We start from the raw sequence: 6,948 nt of genomic DNA on the forward strand, positions 1-6,948 counted from the left end.
TGCCAAATATAGATTGTTCCAAGATTGACTGGACCAAGACAGATTGGCTCCTGGTCAAATGATATGAGGTATATAGTCACCAGATAGATTGGCCCCAGCTAGATAGGCCAAAAGTGGATTGGTCAAGATACACTGGAACAAGATAGATTGGCCCAAGATTGATTAGCCCCATATAAATTGGCCCCAGATAGAAGGGCCCCAAGTAAATTGCCCAAGATGGTTTGGATCCAGATAGATTGGCACAAGATAGATTGGCCTAAGATAAATTGGTCATAGATTATATGGCTCCAGATATTAGGGCCCAAAATATATGAGCCCAAAATCAACTGGCCCCAGAGAGATTTTCCCAAGATAGACTGGCCACAGATAGATTGACCCTAGATAAATTAGCCCTAAATAGATGGGCTCAAGGGAGATTGGCAAAGGACAGATTGGCCCAGGATAGAATGGTCAAAGTTAGATTGGCCCGCCTTTGGACCCTGCTGTGGAGCGAGCATGATGGAAGAGCCCAAGGAAGCGCCCTTGGACTCCAAACAGCCCACTGAACTAATTCCGGCATGGGACCAGAGACCCCATGGTGCGCTGAAACAGTGGGAACCGGGCATCCCCCAATTCTTTTAACCTCTCTCTCTCTCCACCCCTCCCTCCTGAGCACAGCGCAGGATCCGCGGTTTTCCTGAGCGCAAAATGGAGACGGCGATCCAGCTGAAACGGGAGGCGCGTGCGCGCGCTTGCGGGAGACCCCAGGGGGCGGGGGCGGCGACCCCCGCCCACAGCAGATAGATACTTAAACCCACCTCCCCCACGTGTGCTTCCCTTTGGACCCTGCTGTGGAGCGAGCATGATGGAAGAGCCCAAGAAGCGCCCTTGGACTCCAAACAGCCCACTGAACTAATTCCGGCATGGGACCAGAGACCCCACGGTGCGCTGAAACAGTGGGAACCGGGCATCCCCCAATTCTTCTAACCTCTCTCTCTCTCCACACGTCCCTCCTGAGCACAGCGCAGGATCCGCGGTTTTCCTGAGCGCAAAATGGAGACGCCGAGCCTCTCTCTAGGCTTCTCCATCTTATGAGCACCATAAAAGGGTAAAAGTTTGTAGTGATGTTATTTCTGGTTGTACTTTCCCTGGACTTTATACAGAAACCCAAAACCGCGCAGTCGCTGCTGCGGCCGCGCGACCTAATGTCATCTTAGCATCAGCAATATGTAATATGTTCCTTTTTAATGGGTCGGACTTTTGTGGGAGATCCTAACAAGAATAGTAAGTCTGTTGCTGAAATATTGAAGGCAATCAAAGTGGTAGCCATCTCTCTAGACTGAACTAAGCTATATCCCCACGCCGGCTGAGAAGAAATTTTCTTCTTTCTCGGGAAGAAACGCGGTGTGTCGTCAACTACAGTGTGATGTCCATTAAGCAAACAGACCTGCTGGCGTGGGAATGGGATATAAGGGGAAAAATTATGTACATGGAACAGTGGGACGCTGGTGGAATCTCGAGCCGGAGCCGATACCAGCGCAAGCCCTTCGGTTCCAGAAATTGCTTGCAGACACTCTACTAGTCTATCAACTAAGCCAGAGCCCCACGCCTGCCGATGACGGGAAATAACCATCCTTTTCGGTTTTTATCCCTTGTCAGGCAGCGTGGCGATTACTAAACAGGTGTGAACTCGGTGGCGCGGGGCAAGGGGGAAAAAGAAAAGTTATGTAACAAACAGCGGGACTTAATATCTCTATATTCTTAGCAGTGGAGAACTATCAAATGCCTCCTTGGCAATAGGACTGCTTTCCTTTTTTGGGGGAAACCCCAACAACGGTAGTGAGTTGTGTGTTGAAACATGGAATGTAATCGAGATAAGGCATAAACGAAGTGAAACTTATCATGTACAAGGGTGGGGACTGGGGAGGTGGGAGGGGGCGGCAGGTATACTGGGGGGGTTGGTGATGGAAGATGGGCACTGGTGAAGGGAAGGGTGTTTGAGAATTGTATAACCGACATAATCCTGAGAACTATGTAACCCTCCACATGGTGATTCAATAAAATAAAAAAAAAAAGTTAGATTGGCCCAAGATAGACTGGAACGAGATAGATTGATCAATGATAGATTAGCTGAACATTGATAGGCCCAAGATAGATTGTCCCAAGAGAGATAGTCCCAGATACACTGGCCTCAGATAGGCTGACCCAAAATGGATTGGCCCAGGAATGATTGGCCCCAGATAGATGGGCCTGAGATACATTGGCTCAAGATTATTTGGCTGAAGATAAATTGGCCCAAGATAGATTTGCCCAAGATAGATTGGTCCAAGATAGAATGGCCCAAGATAGATTGGCCAAGATAAATGGAACCTAGATTATTTGACTACAGATAGATTAGCCCAAACTATATTTAACCCAAGATTGATTGACTCCAGATAGATTTTCCCAAGATAGACTGGCCCCAGATAGATTGGCTCTACATGGATTGACCAAGATATATTGGCTCAAGAAAGATTGGCCGAAATAGAGTAGAGCAAGATAGATTCGACCAAGAATCTATTGGGCCAAAGATAGAGAGGCCCAATATAGATTGGCTCAATATTGTTTGGCCTGAGATAGATTGGCCAGAGAGATTGGCTGAGAAGGACTCCTCTAAGATATTTTTGGCATGATATAGATTCGCCCAAGATAGATTGTCCCAAGATAGTTTGGCCCATGGTAGATTGGCACAAGAGAGAATGCTTGAGAGAGATTAGTGCAAGGAAATTTTGCCCAAAATGAATTGGTCCCAGACAGACTGGGCTCAGAGAGAGTCATCCCAGATAGATTGGACCAGATCAATTGGCCCAGATCGATTGGCCAAAGATAGATTAGCCCAAAATACATTAGCAAAGATAGGTTTTCCCAAGGAAGAGTGGTCTCCCATCCTTGGCCCCAGGTATTTGGGCACAGAGAGGTTGTCCCTAGATCATTTGTCCCCAGTTAGATTGACCACACATAAATTGGCCCCAGTTAGAGGGCCCCAGATAGATTGTCCCACGATAGTTTGTCCCAATACGTATTGGCCAAGGTAGGTTGACCCAAGATATTGTTGCAAGAGAGATTGTCACAATCTAGATAGGCTTAGATAGATAGGCTCAAGATAGATTGGCCAGAGAGAATGGTCCCACATAGACTGTCCATATCTAGATTGGCCCCAGATTGATTGGATCCAGATAGATTGACCCAAGATTGATGGGCCCCAGATAGATTGGCTCCAGACTGATTGTCCCATGATAGATTATCCCAGGATGATTGGCCTCACATGGATTGTCCCAGATAGATTGTCCCCAGAGACTTTTCTTGGATAGATTGGTCCAAGAGAGATTGCCCCAGATATGTTAGCACACGTCAGTTTGGTCAGAGATTGATTGGTCCAATATATACTGGCCCAAGATAGATTAGCTCAAGATAGATTGTGTGGAAGTCGATGTGGAGGTCTCGTTCTGTTCAGCAGGGAGAACCCTTCGTAGGGCACAGCCGAAAGAACAGACGCAGAGCCCGGAGGAGGGAGAAAAGGCATTTATTCTATGGCAGTTACAGTATTTATACCTCCTTGTTGGGAGGAGGTGGTGCCAGGACCCCCCAATAGAAATGCAGGGTGTGGCATGGGATTTAGCTAGTAATAAACAAATGTTGATAGGATAAGATCAGTTAGATTAGGAGTGGCAACCTTTGCTAGGTGTGGCATGGGGTTAGCTAGTGATTAAACAAATAGTGACAGGATAAGATCAGTAAGGTAAAATGGCTCCCTACAAGATTGGACCCAGTTTGATTTGCCCAAGATAGAATAGCCCTGAGAAAATAGTGCCAGATCTACTGTCCCCATTTAGGTTGGCCCAAGATACTGTCCCATGATAGATTGGCCCAAGAGAGATCTTCCCAATATAGATTGGCCCAAGATAGACTGGGCCAACATAGATTAGCCTGAGATATATTTACCCTAGAGAGATTTCCTCCAGAGATATTGGTCCCAGTGAGATTGGCCATTGATATTTTTGCCCCAAATAGATTGACACCAGATAGATTTTCCCAAGATATATTGGCCAAGGTAGATTTGTCCAAGATAGATTGGCCTGAGACAGATTGACTAAATAGAGTGGCCAAGATAAACTGGCTGAAGATGAATTGGCCCAGGTAGATTTGCTGACACCAAATGTCCCCAGATAATTTGTCGCCAATTAGATTAGTCCAACAAAAATTGTCCCAATATAAATTGGTCCAGATATTTTGGCTCCATATAGATGGGCCCAAGAGAGAGAGGAAAGAGATAGACTGGCCCAACAAACACTGGCCACGATAGATTGGTCCCAGATAGATTGGCTCAAAATAGATTGGCTCAAGATAGATTATCCCAGGATAGATGGGCTCAAGATAGATTAGCCCAGGTTAGATTGGCCAAAATGGATTGGCCCAAGATAGATATTCCCCAGAGAGAATGGCCCATAATAGATTAGTCAGAGATAAACTGGCAGAGATAAATGTACCAGGATAGATTAGCCCCAGATAGAGTGGTCAAGATAAATTGCCAAAAAGAGGTTGGCCCAAGAAAGAATGACCTCCCATAGATTGTCACCAGATAGATTGGATCCAGCTAGATTAGCCCCACATACGTTGGTCCAAGGTAGATTGGCCCTATATAGATTGGCCCAATATTGATTGGCTCAAGATAGGGTGGCCCAGAAGGAATTGGCCACACGTGGATTGGTCCCAGATAGATAGTCCTAGATAGTTGAGAGCAGATAGCCAGTAGATTGGCCAAAGGTAGATTGCTCCCAAAGAGACTAGTACAAAATACATTGTGTCCAGATAGATTGGTCAGAATTAGTTTGGTCCCAGATTGATTGGCCAAAGATAGATTGGCCCGACAAAGATTAGCAAAAGATAAAATGGTGCTCTCTTTGGCAGCACATATAATAAAATTGGAACGATACAGAGAAGATTAGCATGGCCCCTGCACAAGGATGACACACAAATTCGTGAAGAGTGCCATATTTTTAAATAAACACTTCACCAAGAATACTTCATCCGGCTAAACTCTCATTCGAACTTGAAGGAATGATACACTATTTTGTGTATAAACAACAGCTCAGAAACTTCATAAACTCAAAACCAAACCTAAAAGAAGGACTAAAGGGACTATTGTAGGACAAGAAAAACCTCTACAAGCACAACAGTCCCTTACAAAAAGATGGCGCAAAATCCCATAACTATAATCTCTCTCAATGTCAATGGTCTAAATTCACTGATTAAGAGACACAGAGTAACAAAATGGATTCAAGAGACTGAACCCAACATTCTGCTGCCTGCAAGAAACACTTCTGAATAGCTAGAACAAAACAGACCCAAAGTCAAAGGATGGAAAACATTCCTGCAAGCAAACAATTCCCTCAAAAAAGCTGGAGTAGCCTTACTAGTATCAGACAACATAGATTTCAGGTTAAAAAATATTAGAAGGGATAGTAAAGGCCATTTTTTATTAATCAAGAGATATGTACAGCAGGAAGAAATCACACTCTTAAACGTGTACAACCCAGTGAGGGATCAGCTAAATACATACAATGACTGCTAACAGACCTTAAGAATGACATTACGAGCAACACAATAATAGTTGGAGACTTCAACATCGCCTATCACCTCTGGATAGATCAAGTATCACCAAGGAAATACTGACTTTGAAGGAAGAAATAGAAGAGAGAGGGCGAATGGATCTATACAGGGCTTTATATCCCCCCTCCCAAAGAGAGCACACATTCTTTTCCAGTGCACATGAAACATTTTCCAGAATATGCCATGTGCTGGGCCACACAAAATACCTCAACAGAATCAGGAAGATAGACATTGTATCAACTATCTTTTCAGACCACGGTTCCCTGAAAATAGAAGTTAATCACGTGCAGACGCAGAAAACCAAATCAAACACCTGGAAATTAAACAACTCGATGTTGAAAAATGAGTGGGTCAGGAAGGAAATCAAGGAAGAAATCAAAAGGTACATGAAAACAAATGAGAATTAAGACACGAGCTACCAGAACCTGTGGGACGCAGCTAAAGCCAAAGCCATGTTAAGGGGAAAATTTATAGCCCTGCAAGCATTTCTCAGGAAGGAAGATGGGGCCCACATAAATAACTTGACTTCACAGCTCAAGATTTTAGAAAAGGACCAACAAAAGGAGCCCAAACCAGGAAGAAGGAAAGAAATAATAAAACTTAGAGAGAAATCAACGACATGTAAACCCAAAAGACAATCCAAAAGATCAGTGAAACGAAGAGCTGGTTCTTTGAGAAACTAAACAAGACTGATAAATCACTAGCAAGACTCACAAAGAAAGAGAGAGAGAGAACCCTAATAAACTGAATCAGAACTTAAAGGGGCATATCACAACAGAAACCAAAGAAATTCAAAAGATCATCAGAGACTACTTTGAAAATCTGTATGCCATAAAACAAGAGAACCTAGAAGAAATGGATAAATTCCTGGATTCCTATAATCTCCCAAGGCTGAATCAAAAACATCTGGAATACCTGAATAGCCCTATTTATATCAAGGAAATTGAAACCATAATCAAAAGTCTTCTCAAAATCAAAAGCCTGGGTCCAGATGGATTCACTAGCAAATTCTTCTAAACATTTAAAGAGGACTTATTGCCAGTTCTTCTAAAGCTTTTCCAGGAAACTGAAGAAACAGAAACCCTCCCAACAGTTTCTATGAGGCACATATCTCCCTAATACCAAAAGCAAACAAAGACACTACAAAAAAGAAAACTATAGCCCAATATCCCTGATGAATACCGATGCAAAGATTCTCAACAAAATATTAGCAAATATAATCCAACAACTCATTAAAAAGATCATACACCATGACCAAGTGGGATTCATCTCGGGGATGCAAGGATGGTTTAACACTCGGAAACCAATCCACATAATCCA

At 43.8% G+C, this 6,948-nt stretch overlaps 1 non-coding gene across 1 annotated transcript; it reads left to right on the forward strand.

The window, feature by feature from the left end:
- Positions 1-4,910: 4,910 nt before the first annotated feature.
- Positions 4,911-5,017, forward strand: LOC129402767 (U6 spliceosomal RNA). Its single transcript, XR_008628811.1, has one exon. It is a non-coding gene; the product is annotated as a U6 spliceosomal RNA (small nuclear RNA).
- The last annotated feature ends 1,931 nt before the right edge of the window (positions 5,018-6,948 follow it).

The sequence above is a fragment of the Sorex araneus genome, chromosome 2 (assembly GCF_027595985.1).
Source record: "Sorex araneus isolate mSorAra2 chromosome 2, mSorAra2.pri, whole genome shotgun sequence".
Classification (NCBI taxonomy): Eukaryota; Metazoa; Chordata; class Mammalia; order Eulipotyphla; family Soricidae; genus Sorex; species Sorex araneus.